The following is a 21,609-nucleotide window of genomic DNA, read 5'->3' on the forward strand; positions in this document are numbered from 1 at the left end:
CTACCCAGGGCACAGGGAACAAAATGCACGTGGTGCAGGGAGAGGGCAGGCTCTCCTTGCCTCTGGGCAGGAGATTCACTCATTTCAAGTTGTTTTACCTCAATTCCTGGCTGGTTTGGAAGCTGCTAGCACAAGGTGGCTTGTGCCATCCTGCCACAGTGCAGAGAGCTTGGTGTGCAGTCTGGCTCTGGCTCAAGAGTTGTTATATAGAATAATTTCTGGACAGAGAGGAGTTCCTGTGATAATATATTTGTACAGCGCATTGAGCAGCACAGAAAGCAGGGCTTGGGAACTCTAATTTGGCTATTAAGTTATCCAAATAAAAGACTAACACTTCAATACACTAATTATTCATCAGTTGTCTTAACATTAAGTCTCCTCCCAGTTTGTATTTATTTTCTGCGTGTACACAGCTCACTGAAAATTACAAGGTCTAAAATTACATCCAGCACAGAAAGTTTTGGAAGGGCTGAGAGGGATGGGAAGAAAAGCTTGTCTTTTGGGGGGAAAAAAAGAGCACAGATGCTCAAAACTAAGCTGGAGCTTTCAAAATGATTAATTACAGCTACTTGATAAACCCAGCTCCCTGCACCAAGTGATCTAATATTAGTCATCTCTTGAAGGAAGCAGATCTTGAAAATTTGTCTCAGCCAAAGTCAATATTGAATGCTTACGGGGAAAAGCTAATCCCCAAAGTAAATATGTAATTAAGCAGATTTTGCACAAGGGTAATTAAGTTGATCATTACAATACACTGCTGCAGCAGCTACAATAGCCAAGCACGGGGAGCCCAGCAGGGCCCAGCTCATGACAGCAGCACCCAGCCAGCCATGAGCTCATGGCATGGACAGGCACACCCTGCACAGCCGCCAGCCTCTCACACAGATGCTCAGGGCAAAGCACAGGCTCGGGGTAACACTGCTAAAGAGCTTCAAGGCTCTTCAAGAGGGTCAGGAGGCCACCATGGCCATCCAGGCAGGACATGCTCCGCAGAGAGAGACACGCTGAAAAGCTGTGGCTGCTTCCAGAGGAGCCATAAATCCATGATAACAGCAGCTAGCCTGGGTGGGGAACGTGTGCTGGACTGGCTGGGCTCTGATCTCAGGGCTGGACAGGCTCTGCTGAGCCTCTGGCCCCCACCCTGCTCCCCCTCCCTGCACTGCCCCAAAAACGGGATCACCTCCGAGATCTGGAGCATGACACTGCAGTGATGAGCTCCATTCCTGCTCCTGTCCCCTTCCTGCTCCCTGCACTGCCCCAAAAACGGGATCATCTCCCACATCCGGAGCATGACACTGCAGTGATGAGCTCCAGAGCTCCATTCCTGCTCCTGTCCCCCTATTGCTCCCTGAAATTCCCCAAAATTAGGATCATCTCCCACATCTGGAGCATGACACTGCAGTGATGAGCTCCATTCCTGCTCCCTGCACTTGTCCAAAAAACAGGACCATCTCCCACATCTGGAGCATGACACTGCAGTGATGAGCTCCAGCGCATCCCCAGGCTCCATTCCTGCTCCTGTCCCCCTCCTGCTCCCTGAAATTCCCCAAAAATGGGATCATCTCCCAGATCTGGAGTCCAACCCTGCAGTGATGAGCTCCAGAGCCTCTCCAGGCTCCATTCCTGCTCCTGTTCTCTCCTTCTCCCTGCACTTCCCCAAGAATGGGATCATCCCTCAGATCTGGAGCCCAACCCTGCAGTGATGAGTTCCAGAGCTCCATTCCTGCTCCTGTCCCCCTATTGCTCCCTGAAATTCCCCAAAAACGGGATCATCTCCCAGATCTGGAGCATGACATTGCAGTGATGAGCTCCAGAGCTCCATTCCTGCTCCTGTCCCCTCTTCTGCTCCCTGAAATTCCCCAAAAATGGGATCATCTCCCAGATCTGGAGCATGACACTGCAGTGATGAGCTCCAGAGCATCCCCAGGCTCCATTCCTGCTCCTGTCCCCCTCCTGCTCCCTGAAATTCCCCAAAAATGGGATCATCTCCCAGATCTGGAGCATGACACTGCAGTGATGAGCTCCAGAGCATCCCAAGGCTCCATTCCTGCTCCTGTCCCCCTCCTGCTCATCAGGGCAAAGCCAAACATGAGCCATACAAACCTTTCCACCCCAAACACTGATCAGAAGAAGACGTCTGAATTTATGATCAGATCTGATCTCTGAATTCCATACACAAATCCAGCTTTTCCCATAGAAGCACAGTTTTAAAAAAAACCCCTAAATCTAAATAAAACTCTCAGGGTGTAACTAGAATTGATTAAGCACACAGGAACAGCAAGCAAAAGCTGTGCTCTGATGGCCATACACTAATTTCTCATCTCAGCCCAGCAAGGGTATTTAAAACTCACTCCAGGAGGATCCCACTGCTGCTGGCTCTGTGCAGAATGACAAAACAACATCCATCACACCACCCTCTGCCAAAATGCCTTTATAAAGTGGCATCCTTGCCATGGGGTAAATTGGCAGTGTTTTGGCTCACACACAGTTTTCAGTTGTCCTCTGACAATCTACAATTACTAACAGTTCCATCATTTCCATTTGTATTTCTGTATTACACTGAGAAGCCATCTAGGAAAAAACAGAACCAATCTATAGGGGGGAAAAAATTTCTATGCCATGCAGAAAGAAACAGGATGAAGAAACTCATTCTGTTAAAGCAGAAAAAAGCAAATGCTGCATTGACACACCTTCACCTACCAGCTTAACTGCTCCATTTAGTTTTACTATCCTGGTTAGGAGACACTCTCAGGAAAAAAAAGCATTTTTTCCCCAGAAGTGCTGCAATGGGACTTTTATAATTTGCAGCTCTGAAGTCTCCAGGGTGGCTGCAGCAGCTCCCCACCCACCCAAACCCACAGTCCCAGGCAAGGCACTCCCAGTGCAATCCCACTGCACTCCCCCTCCTTACTGCCTGCAGAGGCACAGCGACTTCAGCTACACCTAAATTTCAAGGTATTTGGTTAAATACTCACCTTTCCTCTGTATTTGATACTCAACCTGCTCTTGCTCACGTTTCTCAGAGCCCAGCCCCATGCCAGGCTCCCCCCCGGCAGACCCGTGAATTCCAGACCTCACAACATCCCCTCAGTCATTCTGGAAAAGGGGAACAAGCTGCATCTGTCCCAGGCCGTGCACAGACCCAGTTACTGTTCCCATCCTGCCTTTAACAAAAGAATTGCACTTTTGTTCCCTAAACAGAGCCCGTGCCACAGAAAAATAACTATTTCTGAACTCCACTGTGCTATGCCTGCCTGCACCTGACTTCTCCTGCCAGTTCATGCTGCCCTGGATTTTCTGACCCACCCTCTGCCTTTCTGAATTTAAATCTCAAGTTTCACCCTGCGCAGATACCACATTTCACAGGATATTCATTCAGTTTAGGTCCAGGGGATTAACTTACTTGAGAAGATAGAAATAAATTATAGCTCCATCTGGCTAATGAGTCACTCATAGCTTAGCCCCAGCACATGAGAAGCACGGCTGCTATAAAAGCTGGGGTCCCAAAATGCACATAATCTTCAGGGATTTGTGCCTCTTTGAAAAACTAACATTAAAGGGGGAAAATGCAGGTACCAAGGTGCCTTTTTTTAAATACTAAGCAGTTTAAGAGATATCATGTATTATTTAGCCAAGGCAACAGCTCCTTTAATTGGGATATTTCCCTGGGATTTTCTCAAGCTGGCAAGCAGACTCACATCCAACAGCCACTAGGAACACAGCAAGAAGTCTCAGAGCTGTATCTGGATTCAATAAATTCCTCAAACAGATAACATTATTTTTGTTCTCCCTATTCTGCAGGCAGCTTGGAACACGCTCCCTATCAGCCAGCTGCAAACAGGATCCTCTTGAAAACAGCTTCACTCCCAAGCTCTTCCTCCCCCAGAGATGATGCCCAGCAACTTGGGCAACTAAACCCAATCTGCCACAGGCAAGGTATGAAATTAAACAAGAAGTTCAGCCTCTCCATGCCTATTCCACATTCATACACAAGAGCAACCAGCTCTCTGTGACTCGTTTGTGTTACCTGACTAAAGCACTGCTCAAGCTCTAGGGAGGGGGGCTGCCAGGAAAACTTCAGGGTAGTTCATTTAACATCAGTGTTGGCACTGCATATGGGAAAACTGCAGAATTACAGCTTAGTTGGTTTAGTTTGGGGGTTTTTAAGCAGTGTTGTGTGTTACTGAAAAAACAAGATGGGTTTTTCGTGTCCCAAGGTAAGACACAAAGCACAGCAGAGCTGCTGGGATGTGACACAAAGAGCTGTTGGAGCAAGCAGGGATTTTAGTCCATCAAATTTGCTTGAGTTCATTAACAGCTGGCTAACTTCAGCAGGTGAGCCACACTGAGCTCAGCATTCCCCAAAAACAACCAGTGCAGAGAACAGCAGCAAGGAGCTGACTGCACCCAAGCAGTTTTTTCACAGGAGAATTAAGGTATTGCACATAGACCTCAGCTGACACCTACATAAAGAAAAGGCACAGCTTCCAGTAAGATCACACACAATCTTCTCACAGGTCACTTTTAAATTGCACAGTTTGAAGTCATGCATGAGGCACTCAGCAGCCAGAAAAGCTGAAGGTCCAAATGGACCTTTGAGTTTTGATCCCAGTAGCAAATCAGAAAATTACAGAAGAGACTCAGAATATCCTGAGTTGAAAGGGACCCACAAGGATCTTTGGGTTCAACTCCTGGCCCTGCACAGACACCCCAACAATCCCACCCTGTGCCTGAGAGTGTGTTCCAAGCACTCCTGGAGCTCTGGCAGCCCTGGGGCTGAGCCCATTCCCTGGGGAGCCTGGACAGTGCCAGCACCCTCTGGGCGAAGAACCTTTCTTGAAATCCAGCCCAAACCTCCCCTGACACAGCTCCAGCTGTTCCCTCAGGTCCTGCTGATGCTCAGGAAGAAGAATTCAGCATCTGCCCCTCCACTTCCCCCTGTGAGGAAGCTGCAGCCAGGATGAAGTCTGTCCTCAGTTCATCCCCTCCAGGTGACCTCGGTCACTCCTCTCATGCCTTCCCCTCCAGACCCTTCCATGGCCCTTGGGCACTCTCCAGTATCTTTCTAACCTTCTTATGTTGTGGCATCCACCTCAGGGTAAAATTTAACCTATATATTTATACTCTTTTTAAAAAATATAGTTTTATATCTCTATTTCCTCTGTTTACACCAATCCCCCCAAACTGGGGGGGGGGGGGGGAACATAATAAACAGCATTTAAAGCTCTGAATTTTTCATTTCAATTCTTGCCCTGACAGCATGATTTGTGCAGCCCCGGAAGAAAGCTGCAGACACTCAAAAACACCAACTGAGCCATTCAGGTGTTAAAACTACTCTTCGCAGGAAGGAGACCTGTTCAAGGGAAGCTCAACAGTGCTTGACACCCCCTCCAAGGTGCTGACAGCAAGAGCAGAGCAAAACTTGTCAATAAATCTTGCTCTCCACTTTATTTCACTGATACAATGAAGCCATTTGCAGAGCACAAGCTCAGTGCTTCAAATACCCTCTAGGTAAATATTTTCCATTCCAAACATGCCGCTGTTTGTACCATCTGTTGGGCTCTGTCTGCTCTCAGTCGCTTGATGTTAGTTAACACAGACAAGCTCTTTATTAAATTCCAGAAAGAGTAGCTTTGCTTCAACAAAAGCCTTTACTTTCAGAGGGGTTTTTTTTGATACAACTTCAGAGCCAACACCTGACAAAATGCAGCAGCAGTGCTGAGAGGGAGCTGGGAGCACAATAAGGCTGCACCACCTCGCCACCAGCACCAGCAGATGTCCTTGATCCTGTCCCAGTGCCGGCAGCAGGGAGCACCCAGGTACCTCCCACAAGAGGTTTCCACCACAGCCTGGCTGTTTGGGCAAGTTCCTGCAAGATAAGGCAGGGCAGGGATTCACCAGGAGGCAGCTGACGCCCTGACACCACCTGGGCTGGAGGATAAAGAGCCCAGAACTGGAATTAGCATCAGTGAAAGTGCAGCGAGCAACCTGGCTTTAGCAGGGGATAAATGCACACACACCTGCTGCTGGCACAGAGCAGGGAAAAGCAGCCTCTGCATTCTGATATCCCAAACTGCACAGAGCCTGGCACAGCAGAACCCCACCAAAGCACGGGCACAAATACACTGATATCAGGTTTGTTCCCTGTGATGGGCACTGCTGCAGCACCTCCAGCCACAGGGTTTGGGCTCCTCGTGAAAATAAAGATATTGAGGAGCTGGAGCTTGGAAAAGGGAACAGAGCTGGGGAAGGGTTTGGAGCACCAGGGACAGCTAAGGGGGTTCAGCCAGGAAAAAAGGAGGTTCAGGGGACACCTTCTCACTCTCCACAACTGCCTGACAGGAGGCGACAGCCAGGGGGTTCAGGTTCTGCTGCCACAGAACAGGGGACAGGACAAGAGGAAACAGCCTCAAGTTGCACCAGAGGAGGTTTAGATTGGATATTAGGGAAAATTTCTTCATTGAAAGGGTGGTCAGGCACTGGCACAGCTGCCACGAGCAAGGGTGGAGTGCCCATCCCTGGAGGAATTTAAAAACTGTGTGGATGTGGCACTTGGGGACATGGGACAGTGGTGGCCTTGGCAGTGCTGAGGGAATGGTTGGACTTGATTTTACAGGGCTCTTCCAACCTAAATTGGAAGAGTCTGTACTACTCAGCACAACAAAGTTTAGGAAACTAAAACATTTCTTGCAGTATTTGTGAGAGGATGTTACTTGGGATAAAAACCAGTGTGCGTTAGAACCAGCAAAAAATGTCCTTGGCTGCACCAGACTCCAGAAACTGCAAGTTTCCCCTTTAAATCACCAGCAGCTAACACACACACACCCCTATTATTCCCAGAGTTAGAAGATAACAAATTATCTTTACCTTTTCTCAAAGTGCCTGTAAAGAATCAAAGGTTTCTTTCTTCCAGCAGGAATTACTCAGCAAGTCTGCATCTTCCCATCCCTGCTTCCAAGGAGTCCCTGAAGCTCCCCCAGCTCCTTCCTTCACACACTCATGTACAGACATGCTCTGCCCACACCACCGTGAACTATTTGAGAGGCATTTAAACACCCAAGCAGCCAGCTGAGGCTTTTGGGTAAGCATTTCCCCTTTCCCTGCTCTCCACGCAGGCAGGGACCAGATCAGACATTTGCTCTTCAATCACCGCCAGCTTCGTGCACAGGGAACTGGGAAGTGATACTTCTCAAAATAGGAAGGCATAAAAAAAGATTACAGAATTTTCTCAAAATAATACTACAAATAAGAGCCAAATCTAGCAGACTTATGGCCAAAGCTGAGCTGAGGTTCCCTGTCTGAGCAGCAGTTCCATCTGTCGTGTAGTTTTTGAGCATCAAGGGATCTCCTGCAACATGAGCCCAAAAAAAAGGACAAACCTGGCACAGATTCGAGCCAGGACTCGTGGGTCAGACAGGCATTAAACACACACAACCACACCCTGAAATCTGCTTCTGCCCAGCACCTGGACAGGAGGGAGGGACCAGGCCACACCTGGTTTTATTCTAATTAGCTGTCTGGGAAATTCACAGGGGTTTGTAAAATCCACACTCCACAGCAGCTCAGCTTTACCACACACAAAAGCCATTTACACAGCTTTAAAGTGCTGCACACCTCAACAAAGGCCTTAAGACAGCTGCTGTGGTCTAGGGTATAAATAGACATTCACAAGATAATCTTCACCTTGGACCCACAGAAAGCCTCGGGGAGCAGCTACCAGCCCCTAAAAAGCCAGGGCAGGTACAATACAGGTCTGAGCCCAGCTGGGTTTGCTCACTCTGACACAGCTTAATCCCCTTCTGACGCAGGAAGAAGTTGCATTACTGTATGTTCATTCTGCACCTACCCCTGGCATGCTCTATTACTTTAACTCAATTAAGTCTGAAGCACCCATAGGAATGATGCACTTGACCACCCTCTGGTCATAAATGAGGCAAAGCCCCAAATTCCAAGTAAAACAAACAAAAAAATTTAGGTCCTCTCCTGAGACATTCAGGGCTGCTGCATCCCTTTCATATCTTTACATCCAAGTGTGGAAGGAAATTTTTGGTTGTGAGGCCCTGGCACAGGTTTGCCCAGAGAAGCTGTGGCTGCCCCATCCCTGAAGTGTCCAAACACAGCTTGGATGGGGCTTAGAGCAACCTGGTTTAGTGCTAGGTGTCCCTGCCCACATCATGGGGGGAAATCAGATGGTTTTTAAGGTCCCTTCCAAACCCAAATCATTCCATGATTCTGTAACAGAGGAAAGCAGGTATGAGCAGTAGCTTCTCAGTACTCAAATTCCTCTCATACCTTCACAGCAATCTGCAAAGAGAAAACAGCTGGAATGAAACGTTTTCCCCTTCCCAGTGTATACAGCAAATATAACTATATAAATATACATTCCTCTATTATGAATTTTTGTTAATATTTAAAAAAAATAAATGTAAAATAAGAGGAGACAAAAACAAAAGAAGTAAAGGTCTTTGGTCCAGCTTTTTTTATTCTTTCTTTTTTTTCCCCTTAGCAGATTCTGTGAAAGTATGAATGGCATCCAAGCACTGGGAGCTAATGCTCATTCAAAAAAACAACCCAACTTTTTCTCCACAAGAGCTGCAAAGAGTCAAGGAGAAAACTCAGGTGCATTACCTGCCTGTGCATCCCAGGAGAGGTAAAATCCCTTTTCTGCACATCCCCAGCAGCCGAGTTGTCCCTCCCTGGGCAGGCACAAGCTGTTCTCCATCTGAATTCAGGGCAGAGCAGCCGCCCTCAGCGCCACAGCCACAGGAAAACCACGACAGATTGCTAAAGAGGATGGCATCTTGTTTATGGGCTGTGCTTCTAAAGTTTGGCCATAACTGAGAAGAGATCAGCCTTAATTTATTGCTCGATTCTCTGGATTTCTACTCAACTTTGCCCCTAACTGTACTCGCCAGGCAACTTTTTAGCTTATTCACTGGAATTCCTCCACACGTATAAGAAAGTTTTCGACCTACCACTTGTTCTGCAGCTCTCCAGACCACCTGGTGCTAAAGCTTTTCTCCCCACTTTCTCACCAGGGCAGCCACAGCGACAGAGAAGCAAAAAATATCCTCAATTTAAGCCTTCAAGGGCAAGCAGGTCACTCAGAGCAGCTTTAGCAGGTCCCTGTAAGTTGGATTTATTAACCTTTGTACCCCCACACCCCGAGGGTGCAGAGGCTGCCAGAACTACAGAAACTGAGCCATGCACAGCCCAACAGTGTCACCGCTGCTTTCACCACGTTTCCACCCACACTGAATGAGTGAGGTCTCACAGGAGCTCAGGGAAGGAGGAATGTGTGCACCGAGGTGATGGCACAGGACTCTTGAAGAGACCTCAAAATAAATGAATTTGGAACATTTCCTATAGCAACGTATCACCAAAGGTCTTCCTGCAAGAATATATTAAATTCATCTAAGAATATTAATCTTGTTCATATTAAGAGTTTCTTTCCACTACAAAAATAAATCACACAAAGATATTCTTAGTCTGAACACCATAAAAGTGACTTGATCCAGACTTATTTTTGAATGTATATTAAAGGGATAAGAACAGAATTCTTCTGCCAACAAAGACAGGTATTAACCTAAGAGAATCTATTTAGCTTCAGACTTCTTAAGCAGACAAGATTTTACTCAAGTGTGCACATGCTGTCCTTTACCCTGTTGCGAAAGGAACAAAAGAAGAGGAAATGACTAATCAAAGCAGCAGCACATTAATATATTTTGGTATGTGGAAAGGGAAGATTGTAGCTGGTATTTTTAACATTCCCAACAGGAGAATGCAGGGCCATGCATACACCAGGCACGGAGGCTCAGCAGCTCCCAGGAGGGGAAATTAATTTAAAAAAAAGAGAAAAAAGGTGAAGTTGTGTCCCAAAGAGGAGTTCTGTATTTTCCATTTTCCAGCATGAGCTCTGCTGGACTGAGAGCCTGGAAAGGAGGCACAGCTGGGGTCAGCAGCAAGGCCTGAGTGATAACAGGTGCAGTTTGCCTGAGCTGCAGGGAAAGCCCAGCCTGGAGAGGTGCTCTGAGGGAAAAGGTGAGAGTTTCCTGGAGCACTGCCACCAGCAAACACTCCTGTAAATCCCACTGCCACCCTGCTCTGCTGGCTGCCCTCATCCACAAGCTGATAAGAGATAGGGCAAGACAAGTGTCCCAGGTGGCACCCAGCAAGCCACAGCTCACCCACGTGCCACCCATCCCATGCTCAATTCCCCGTCAGAGCTCTCCATCCCCTGCAGGAGCAGAGCACAGCACCTTCACATCTTTCCTTGCACTCGCTTTGTCACTGAACCCACTGATGTCCCTGTTCAACTGGATTTAACAGCTGGGTTTTAATCCCACATTCCCTCCTTCCCAAAAAATGGGAAATTCTTTGGGGCAGCCACAGTAGCAGGCTTGCTCAGACCAACAGGGCAGGAGCCTGACCACTGTGATAAACCCAAAATTAGAGCTTCCAAACTCCTTCCTAAAAGGGATCAAACCCAATCAATCCAGCAGCAGTCCAGCACGGCCATTTGTGCAGTGGGATGGCACAGCACAAAGGCTCTGCTCACTCAGGAAGAGGAGCTGGACTGCTGCCGGTCTGTCCAGCTCCAATTGTTCCCACACTTCATAATTAAGGGCTACAATTCACCCTTTTTCCAATGCCAAACCCCCAAAAGGCTCCTAACAAAACCACTCTAAATACTAAATGGGAAGAGACTGTAATTGTTCAGATTCCCTCCCCTTGCTCCAACACTGCTGGATGGAAGGAGACACAGAGAAACTAATATTTAATGTTCTTGCAGAGAGATTTGTGCTCAGCCACAAGCCTGAAGCTTAAGCAGGTCTTTACCCTGGTATCACAAAATGACAGCCCCAGTCATTCCAGCAACAAGATTTTCCCATTATTTCTGTGCAGTGTGCTGTTCCACACAGCTTTACAAAGAGGTTGGACCACTGACAACAAAAAAAAAAAGGCTTCGTTAACCTCTCAGTGACTCGACAATCCTATTGTTGAACAGAAATGGACAAAAGAGAAGCCAGCAGCAGACAGATGCTCTCATCTATCCAAATTCCTAGAGGAAAATTAAATTGAGCTGTGCTGGGAACAGGCTGCAAGGCAGAGAAGAGTTGTTAGCTCAGAGGGAAATCAAAACTTCAGTGATTGTGAATTATATCAGATCTAGATGCTTTCATGTGGTTTCTTCTAACTACCTGGAGTCTCAAGACATTATTTATTGCACACATTATGTCTAAGCAGCTGAGTGATTTCAGTTGTCTCGAAAGAGAAAACTACTGTCAATGTGGCACAGATGTAGCTAAATGAGAGCATCAGAAGGCAGCAAGTGAAACAAGATTGCTGTACCCACCATCAGACTGAGTCTTGATAATTCTTCAACTGCAAATCGAGAGGAATCAACAGGGAAGTTCTTTCTTCTTTGTCACCACACACAGTACAATAAAAGAATGGGGGGGAAAGTATCCACCAGTTAAACAACCAAAGTTCACAGAGTGATAATAAATTTTCAGATGTGCCAAGATTTTAGAAGTCAGGGCTATGCAGTTAGTTTCTCAACACCAAGATTTTAAAAGGGCATGAAGTGTCTTATTTAAACATATTCAGCTTTCTTTAAAAATGTTTAAGGCTAACCCAAGAGAAAACAGTGTTTTCTCTAGATCTTTGTGACAGTGGACTGTGGGAATTACTGAATTATAATCCTCAGGAGCCTAGTATAATCTCTACAGCCTACAGCCTTAAACTTGTGATATGAAGGCTGCACTTTACTGAAGAGGTTGCAGGCTTCAAACGAGTGCATTGCTAAAGAGAGCTTCAGTTCAGGCTGGGTGACTGGAGGAACAGAGACTAAACACAGAGAAGTCAAAGTTCCTGTAAGCTGACAGAGGAATCATAAAGGAAATTATCACCACCATGCACAACTACCCAACCAGAATTCAGGGAGTACTACAAGGCTGGAATTGCCTCCTCTGCAGCCCACGCAGCCTGCCAAGCACTGCATCAGCAGCTCTATTTTTACTGTTAATACTCTACGCCACAGCGGTGGGTCAGAAAGACACAGAAACACGGGAAAATCAGAACAGGCAGGCTTGAGCAGGCATTGCTGGCTAGCCTGCCCTCCTGTGTGCAGAACAGCTCTGCTGCCCCGAGTGCCCCCGAGGCACAGGAGCCAGCCCCGCTCCGCTCCCACCTTGCAGGGAGGGGCGGCAGCGCAGCCTGGGGACAAAGGGGCAGCAACGGGCACGGCTGCATTTGGGGAGAACACTCTCGGTCCTCAACCCAACAAGGTGCTCAGAGCTGGAATGGTCAATCTGCAGCCTCTGCATGGAGCAGGGGCACTGTGGTTTATTATTTCATTCTTTTGCTGGTAGCAATCAATGAGTTTTAATCCATAGTCACACTAGGAATGATATCTCTAAAGAGGGGTGGATTCTATTTCAACGGTGCATTAAATTTAAAATCATTTGCCAGATTAAAGCACTGTTCACACTCTACTCACAAACCCTCTGAACACAGGGAATGTTTAGAGGTATGCTCAGGACTGAACTTGGACCTCAGAAGGTCCTGCTGGTGATGGGGCTTCCTACAGCACTGATATTTTGACTTTCTGCTCCAGCAGAAATTTGCACCAGCTGAAAGCTGAACAAACTTCCACAGCAGATATGAATTAGTTTGACTGCTCCATAGCAAAGCTGTCCTTCAACATTTATCCTAAAGCACATTATCATGCAGGCATAAAGACAGCACTTCTATATCCAAGCCAGATCCCTCATGTTGTAGAATATAGTGCTGTTAATACTGTTAGAAACAAAATTTCAAAATGGTTTAGGAACAAAAGAGGCTTTAGAAGCAATCCCTGCAGCACTGGCACCACACAAGTTACACCAGTGCATTTCAAAGTATAAATTGCATCATGAGCTGGAACTTTTAACTCTATTTGAAAGCACAACATGAAGTTTTAGAAATTGCTGCTGAACTGTGGCCATTTCCCTGCTGAGCAGGTGAAGTGCTAAGGCCTTTCCCTGCTCTCCTTTGAGACACTGCACATATCTCATTTATCAAGGGCAGCACTAAGAGCTCACCTCATCATCCATCCCAAACACCTCCTGCACTACAAGAATTTCACACAGCTCCACTGAGATGCCATCCTTTCAGCTTGCACAACAAGAGATGTGCTCCTGAACAGCACAAAGCTTCTTCTCACCTTGTTAACTTCTCTGTGCTTCACTGCCCAGTCTGCTGCAGGCACTCACAGCAAGAAATGAGACACAGCTGGTGTCAGTGTCATCACCCACACCCTCTCCTGAAATCCAACCCAAACCTCCCCTGACACAGCTCCAGCTGTTCCCTCAGGTCCTGCTGATGCTCAGGAAGAAGAATTCAGCATCTGCCCCTCCACTTCCCCCTGTGAGGAAGCTGCAGCCAGGATGAAGTCTGTCCTCAGTTCATCCCCTCCAGGTGACCTCGGTCACTCCTCTCATGCCTTCCCCTCCAGACCCTTCCATGGCCCGTGGGCACTCTCCAATACCTTCCTAACCTTCTTATGTTGTGGCATCCACCTTACTCAGGGCAAAACTTAACCTACATGTTTATATTCTTTTTAAAGAATATCATTATATATCTCTATTTCCATGCTCCGTTTACACCAATCCTCTCAAACCCCAGACTGGGGGGGGAAGCATAATAAACAGCATTTCAAGCTCTGAATTTTTCATTCACACAAAGCTGCTTCTCACCTTGTTAACCTCCCTGTGCTTCACTGCCCAGTCTGCTGCAGGCACTCAGAGCAAGAAATGAGACCCAGCTGGTGTCACCTCCCGGTGCCATCACCCACACTCTTTAGGCTCTGGCAGCAGCTCAGGAAGGTCACATGTGCTCAGCAATCAGTGCAGTGTTTCAGCAGACCCTGAGGCAATATTTGCCTTTTAAAACACCCAGAGGAGGGGACCACGCTCCCCCCCAGCAGCAGGGAAAAGGCTCCAGCTCCTCCACAGACTTGCTTAATGCTTGAATCACACCAGAGCCACACAGAGGAGTTTTCCTTTACCACCTTCCCCATGCAGCTTTGATGCCCCAGGTGAGTGATGCTGAGGGTTGTTAATATTCCTTTGAGCAGCAGCAGCCCAGGGGATGCTGCAACCCTCCCGACTGGTCCCAGTTCGCTGCAAACCCCCACATACAGTGCAATTTTGAGAGCTGTGCAACACCATGAAAACCCTGCAAAAGGTGTGTTCAAAGCACATATCTAAAGTTTTCCTGGTGCTTTCCACTTGTCCCCACAAGACCCAAGACTGCAGGAGTCTCCTAAAGAAACTGGAAACAGTGAAATGCAGATTTGAAGAGTTTTTGAGTTCAAGTGAAGAACCCAACAGCCCAGAGTTCTGCCCCCAAAACAGCCTCCTAACACAAGCACACACACCCTCCCCAACGTGCTCAGCACTCATCTGAACCCAAGAACATGCCATGCTGTTAAAAAGGACTAAAAATGCTCAGCAACAGAAATGCAGAGTAATTGAGGTCATTTCTCTCACGCTTCTCTGGGTTCTCACTCCCTTTGCTCTGCTGTCCCACAATCTGCTCCTCTTTTGGTGTGCAAGAATTGAACAAACATTTCACTGCAACCACACAGATCTAAACCTCTGCTGTGGTTGCAATGAAGTGTTTGTTCAATTGTGCTCCAACTTAAGTTACATCTCAAACTATTACTCCAGTAGCCTGTGATGCCAAGCAGGGATTAAAAAAATCTACTTAGAAATAAGTACACCGGACCTGAAGCTGAAAAATTCTTCTTTTGGCACACAAACAGCATAGGAGGAGAGGTAAAAACTTGGGGGGGAGGGGGTGGGGGGCTGAAAAAGGCAGGATTGTAATGGAAGCATCTGATCAAGAATTTTCACAAGCCTTTAAAACTTCTGAAACCCTTCGCCAGCACTTCTCACATGCCTCAGACTGCAGCCCATGTTATGCAAGTTCTAATTGTGCCTCCACAGCCCTCCCTCCCTCCCACGGGCTCTGCACCCCAGCAATCCCTGTGTGGAAGTACACTGAGGCACAGAAGAGCCCTCCCACACCTGGCCTGGGGTGCTGCCACCTGTGCAAAGGAAGCCTGGCCTTGCTGGGCATCTTGAACCAGGCTCTAAACTCCCTAAAAGCTGCTAAAAACCCCTCTGGCTTCACACACACAAACCAAGCTGTAAAAAGGTTCACTAAATTTAGCATGCAACCCAATCCTAGTGGTGGTGTAGCACAGGCTGAAGATATGGAAGTGACCTTAGATGAAGGCAACAAGGAAAAACTGTCAGTACTCCCACTGAGCTGCCTGGGAAAGCCCAGAGAACACAATAAAATCCTAACAAAACCTCCATAAATCCTCCAGGCAGAGGCAGCCTGGTGGTTTCCAAGGCTTTGAGATGCCACCTCCACCTCTCTTTTGGACAATGCTGCTCGTTGTCCACACTAAGGACCTTCGAGCCTGGAGAAGTAAAGCTTGCTGGAGCTCCACCACCACTGCTGCAAACACAAAACCAGGCAGCATGAAGAGAAAAAGCAGCTCAGTCCTTTGTCCTTCCAGCACAGCTGGAGCCACACGTGCTGCCAACAGGTGTTGAAGCAAGCAAAGGTCAGCAGTGTGACAGGAGATACAGCACTGACCTGTAAACTCCATTTTCTGCCAGCCCCTGAGACGTGCAGACACTGCCTGCTCCAAGGACAGGACACAGAGTTTCCCTGGAGAACAGCAAGATGGGGAAAGGGCCCTTCCTGGCACAGCACCCTAAATCCCAATCTCTTCCCAGATCTGAAAATGCCCTGTGAAAGCTCCCATGGCTCTGAGCTGCTGTAGCCATGGTGATGCTCTCAGGTACACCTGGAGCTGAAGCAGAGATGCTGCAGCTGGTTTCATGTCCTCACACACAATTAAAGGCAATGCCTGGTGAAAGCCAAGCTGGGATGTCCATTTGCAATATTAAGGGATGGTTTAGACGGCAAAGCAGCAATAAACACCAAGGCAGCCTTTCAAACCTGTTTGGGAGGCAAGAAGCAACATCAGTGACCCTAACCCTGAAAGGAAGGGGCACACAGGAACAGCCCTGGTTGCTGCAGGAAAGCAGTTCCATGTCCCATCACAGAATGGTTTGGGTGGGAAGGGACCTTAAAGATCATCCCATTCCAACTCCCTGCCATGGAGCAACTATCCCAGATTGCTCCAAGCCCTGTCCAGCCTGGCCTTGGGCACTGCCAGGGATCCAGGGGCAGCCACAGCTGCTCTGGGCACCCTGTGCCAGGGCCTCACCACCCTCACAAGGAACAATTCCTAATATCTAATCTAAATCTCTCCTCTCTTTGTTTAAATCCATTCCCCCTTGTCCTGTCACTATGTGACAATGAGCTCACCCACCAGCTGACTGCCAGGGGTTCAGGTCACAGATGGCACCAAGAAAAAGGCACCACCAGCTCTCTGCTGATGACCTCCTGGCACCTTCACCTGCAGGTGCTTCACCTGTGCTTTTCCTTCTGTACAATGGGCAGGTAAGTGCCATGCCAGAGCCTGGCAGCAGCACAGGGCAGGTGAAGGAGAAACACCCACGTGAGCAAAATCATCAGCTTAAATACCCCTGCCACACAGCACTTCCCACCCAAGGCCTGGGAACCATTCACCTCCTCCAATAAATTGGATTTTTTAATTTATTATCATCAAGTGTAGACTTTCCAACTTAAAACCCCACAGCGAATTGGCTGGGAAAGAAAAGTAGTCATGGCCAGCGGTCAGATGAAACCAGTAATAATGAAATTAAGAGCAGACTGATATTATAGGCTCTCTTGTGAGTCAGTCATGATCCAGTCCACTCCTGGTGAGCTCCCTGAAGGGCTGCACCTTGTGCAATAGCTTAGTCATCATCTTCCTTGACAGCCACGCACTTACAATCCCATTTTGAGTCCACTCACATTTTCCCATGAAAATTTTCCTCTCTGCCCTACTGCAGGCAGGACAGAGCAGAGCAGAGCCAGCCTAGGAGTGGGCAGCCTGTCCCTTGCAGGGGAGGAGATAAAGCTTTTATCTCCCAGACTCAACAACTTCCTTCCTGTGTGGTAGCAGGCAGACAAAAGACACCTTTTCACGCCACAGAAAGGAATGAGATGTACAAAAATTTGTCACAACTCTGAAATAAAATACCCTGCTTAATGTTTTCAGGCCATACAGGAGAGTGTAAAACAGAACTAAGCCAGCATTTCTTCTACAAGGAACTTGCAGGGTGGGATTTGGAAGGCAAAGAATAAGGAGCCCAAAATAACTCTGGTTGAGTTTATATTGCTCTGGCAGCTAAGCAAAAGTTGATAACACTGGACTGAGGTACTTCCCCTCTGCAGGATGAGAGCTGGATTGTTTTTGGAAGCACCATGAATCACGGGCATAAATATACCAGGCTTTAAGAGCCTTTGACACCCACATAATTCTGAACTCCAGCTTGATTTTCCCTGGGTCATTCAACACATGCTCAGTGAGCTGGACACCAGACAGGCAGGCTGAGAAAGTCACCTACTCAATTAATAGGTGTAATCCCAAAATCAGAACTTGGGTTTTGCTGGATAACATCAACACACCTCTTCTGAGAGAAAAAGAGCCTTCCCTGATGCTTCTCCATTTGTCATTCAACTGCAACTTGAAGGAAAACAGGAGTTTTGCTCTATTTCCTCAACTTCACAGCATAAAAGGGCTGAAAGATGCTTTCTGCAACAGGGGAGCTGTGATGCAGCAGCTCCAGCAGAGCAGTGATTTGCAGGATTGCCTGGCTGTGAGCAGATCCAGGCAAGGAAAGCACACAGAGGGATCAGCCAGAAGGAAGAGTGTCCAATGGAAAAAGAGAAAAAAAAAACATTTAAAACCTGCAAGTTCCCTGTGTTTCACTACCACTGAAAACCCTGCACACCTGAGAGCAAAGAGCTGTAAGTGCAAGCAGAGGACAACACTATTTATAATAGGGATTATCAGTGCAACAAAAGGAGTAGCTTGTCCACATGACTGATTCACAGACACTTTCTCTGAGTTACAATGCAGTGATGCACAAGCAAAGATGAGCTTTCATCTGAAACAGAAAAAATGCTATTCCTCTAAATAAATCTTCATGGGAAGAAAAGGGGAAGGAACTACTTTTACTTCTCTTCAGTAACAGCAGTTTGGAGCTGTGGATTGTGGTAAGCAGGGTGGTCACAAAGCACAAACAAAAACAGAGCATTGCAGAAATGGAGGAGGAGAGCTGAAAAGAAATAACTCTGATTACCCCACAAACCTCACAGCTCCTGCCCCTCTCCTCTCCCTCCCACCCCAAACTTATTCCACAGCAAAACTCAAGGCTTGAAGCACCCAAAAGCTTGAAACTACCTGAAACCACAAAGCTTCTCTGCACGACATAGCGGCAAGCAGATAATGTTCTTTATCTGTGTTAGTGCAGTTAGAGATTGTTTCCAGAGTTCTCATGTAATGGATACCATTCCTCTTTTTTCCTGTTTTCTACAGTATCTAAGAGACTTAAAAAAAAAAAAAAAAAAAAAACAAAAAAAACTCCTCACCTCTAGTTAAATTGGAAGCATTAAAAAGGATCATGAGATTTGCATTCTTTAGCACCTCAGATTATTGGAGTTTCCACTGCCATGACTTCCCCTTCCAACTCCACACCCAAGCTCCAATTAAAGAATCTTCACATTTGGGTGGACTTTGGTATTTCTTGTACCAAGACACTGGAGCAGCCAGGCTGACAAGATGGCCAAGGCAGCAGAATTCCTGCACTCCCAAGAGATCTCTGTTTAATTTTGCTTTATGGAGAGATCCTGCACCAAGCCTGCCCTCTGCCCAGGACCTATATTTAGGGACTGAGCTGACCCAGCAGTGCCCCTGTAAGCTCATTTATTGAGATTCACTTATTCATTCTAATATAATCTAATTAGATGCAGCAGTCCTCGCACAGGCATGGCAGTGACCAGGAGAGGACGAGTTCAAACACAGGGAACCCAGCCTAGGTGCTATTTAGTTCTCACAGACAGGGAAAAAAACCTCTTGCAGAGGAATGGCAGGAATTACAGATGGCTGTGCACTATCTCTGGATCCACTCTGCTTCTTCCATCCACCAGGTAAAAAACAATTCCTCAGCTGGAAGCAGCAGAGTGCAGATCAATGCACGGTGCTTATCCGTGCTGCTCCTGCTCTGAAATCACTGGAAATGGGGGCCAAAAAAAAGGCAGGAATCAGCCTTTAAGGCAGTGCCCACGCCAGCAGGCACAGATGCATTCCCAAACTGCAGACCACAGGCATCAGCCTGGAAAAAATGCCAAAGAGCCCACATTGTAAGAAAATACTTTAAAGGCTCCGTTCTGGCAAGAAATAGGAAGTTTTCAAAGCTCCCAAGTACCCTCTCTCCTGCCACCAGCTGTAGTTCAGGCATGTGAACAGGAAGAAGCTTTTACATTTCTAAAAACATAAATAAATACTTCTTTTTAAAAAAAAAAAAAAGTCTACATGTGTTTTATTTGCTTGGACATCTTGTATAACATGAGAGGAGAAGCAGATTCCTAGGAGCCATGGGCTGGTAATTCTCCAATTTATCATCTCCATAGTTTATGCACAGTCATTAACAAGAAGTGATTTGTCTGGGACAGATTTAGCCCAGCAACTCCCTGTCTCATTAGCCTGAAACAATCACCCGAGGAATGTCAAAAAGTTTGTGAGCTTAGTGCAGCAATCAGCCCCCTCCAAAATATTCCTACTTTTAAAAATAGCCCAATCCTGCTGCTTTGCCAATGCAGAGCAGGAAGTGCTAAACAGAGATGCAAAAAATTCCCTTTATATTAAAAAGATTCTGAAGGGTAAAGGCAAAAGGTTGTCACTGACAAGGAAATCCTGAAAATATCGATAAGACAACAACTCAAGGAGACTTAAAGACTTCGACTTGTTTAACCCATGAAAACAAGGGGTCAGGAGGGGATCCAATTGCTCTAATTACATCAGGGAGGGAAAACAATCATTTAAACCAAATGGAAACATCAGAACCAAAAACAAATGACACAAACAGGCCACGAGCACCGTGAGGATGGAAATTCAGCAAGGAGGTTCCCCAACAGCTCTCCTGCAGAGATGGGGAAAGAATAAACTGATCAAGTTTCACCTTGGAAGCAGTTGTGCTATGAAAGGCATCCACAGCACGGATGGGTGCTAAAAACAGGGAAACTAAACTTGATTTGGGCTGCTGCCACAGCTTTTGGAGTGAAGAGCGGGATGAAGAATTACCTGCTCCTGCCACTCTGCCTTCTGCTTCCTCCCCATCCCTGCGGGACAGCACAGGGGGCATCCACACTATTTCCTCAGGCACATCCCTGGGCCATGAGCAGGGAGCTAAACTTGGGAGCTGAAGCCTCACAAAGTCAATGGTGAGAGGTGGGTGCCTTGGCAGCAGCACGGGAAGGGATTAGGAGCAACCAAGTTTGATGCTTAAAATAAAACACATGTTCCTGTCCCCTGTGTCCTCACACTTCAGGGTCTTGCGTGTATAGCTTAAACACAGACCTGGACAGCACCTCTGAAACTCACAGGGAATTCCAGCTCCTAAGGGATTTCTTTAGCTAGCACCCAGGGTCAAGAATGATTAGACATTTTTGAAGCCATAACCACCAAATCTCCAAGAGCAAGAGCAGATGACGCAAATGAAAGCTGTTCCAGAGCTAACCAAGCAACACCACAGCTTTACACAGGCTTGAGTAAGTCCTTCCCTTTCCTCCAAGGGGTTTCAGAAACAAAGTAGTCATCAGGTCTGTGACGGGGATAAAGGATAAAATCAAAATCTCACTGTGTCCTTCAGATCCTACTGCTGCTATTTCTGAGAGCAGAAAGCATCTTCTTGAGAGCAGCTAGAAAAGGGAGGTGGTAGGAAAAAAACTACCAAAAAAGGTATTTGGTAATAACTCTACCAGAGAATTAGTGTTTCTTTCCAATCCCCAACCTTTCACTGCTGCAGTTACACACAAAAGTTATTTTAATCACAGTATGCAGAAAGCAGCATCAGCATATGAGGCAAGAGAAAAAATATGTGGTAAAGCGAGTTGCATGGCCTGTTGGAGGGCAGAAATTACAGCACAGTTACAGGCAAGAGGTCCACGAGGCAGAGAAATGCTTACAGCCCAAGCCAAACAGGAGGATGATAGCGATCCACAGAGAGAAAAGGCAAGGAAAAACATCAAAAAGGAGGTGGAACACAGGAACTGAATCCCTTCTCAACTTTTGCAGCAACCAGTTCGGACTGCCCAGCGAGAGATTTTTGCCTTGTCATAGGTAAAGAGATGCTAAATGGAATAGTTATATCAACTAAATGCCATTTGTGTTGGTGGACAGAGGCAGCAATGGAAACACTAAAGGAACACAGGAGAAAAAAGGGAGAATTTTAAACAGGAAAGAGCTACAGCGGGGTATCAGCTCAGCTCCTCTTCCCCAAAGTGAGAAATTATCTTTGAGGTTTTCTAACAGCGACCTCAAAATACACAGCAATGCCTTAGCGGGGGTGTGGGGGAAAAAAGGTCAAAAAATGACAAACCTACAGCACACGGGTGGATGCACATCACTGG

The 21,609-nt window shown here is 46.9% G+C and overlaps 1 protein-coding gene across 12 annotated transcripts in view; it reads right to left on the reverse strand.

Annotated features, from left to right (window-relative positions):
- Window positions 1–21,609, reverse strand: part of KTN1 (kinectin 1) — an 81,082-nt gene that overhangs the window by 58,585 nt on the left and 888 nt on the right. The window contains exon 1 of one of the 12 annotated variants that reach the window (XM_059474005.1): window positions 21,583–21,598. The exons of the other annotated variants lie outside the window; for them this stretch is intronic. The gene's annotated coding sequence lies outside the window, so the exon portion shown is untranslated. Of the gene's footprint in view, window positions 1–21,582; window positions 21,599–21,609 lie in introns of those variants that run through there. 12 annotated transcript variants of the gene reach the window in all.

The sequence above is a fragment of the Ammospiza nelsoni genome, chromosome 6 (assembly GCF_027579445.1).
Source record: "Ammospiza nelsoni isolate bAmmNel1 chromosome 6, bAmmNel1.pri, whole genome shotgun sequence".
In the NCBI taxonomy this organism is placed as follows: domain Eukaryota; kingdom Metazoa; phylum Chordata; class Aves; order Passeriformes; family Passerellidae; genus Ammospiza; species Ammospiza nelsoni.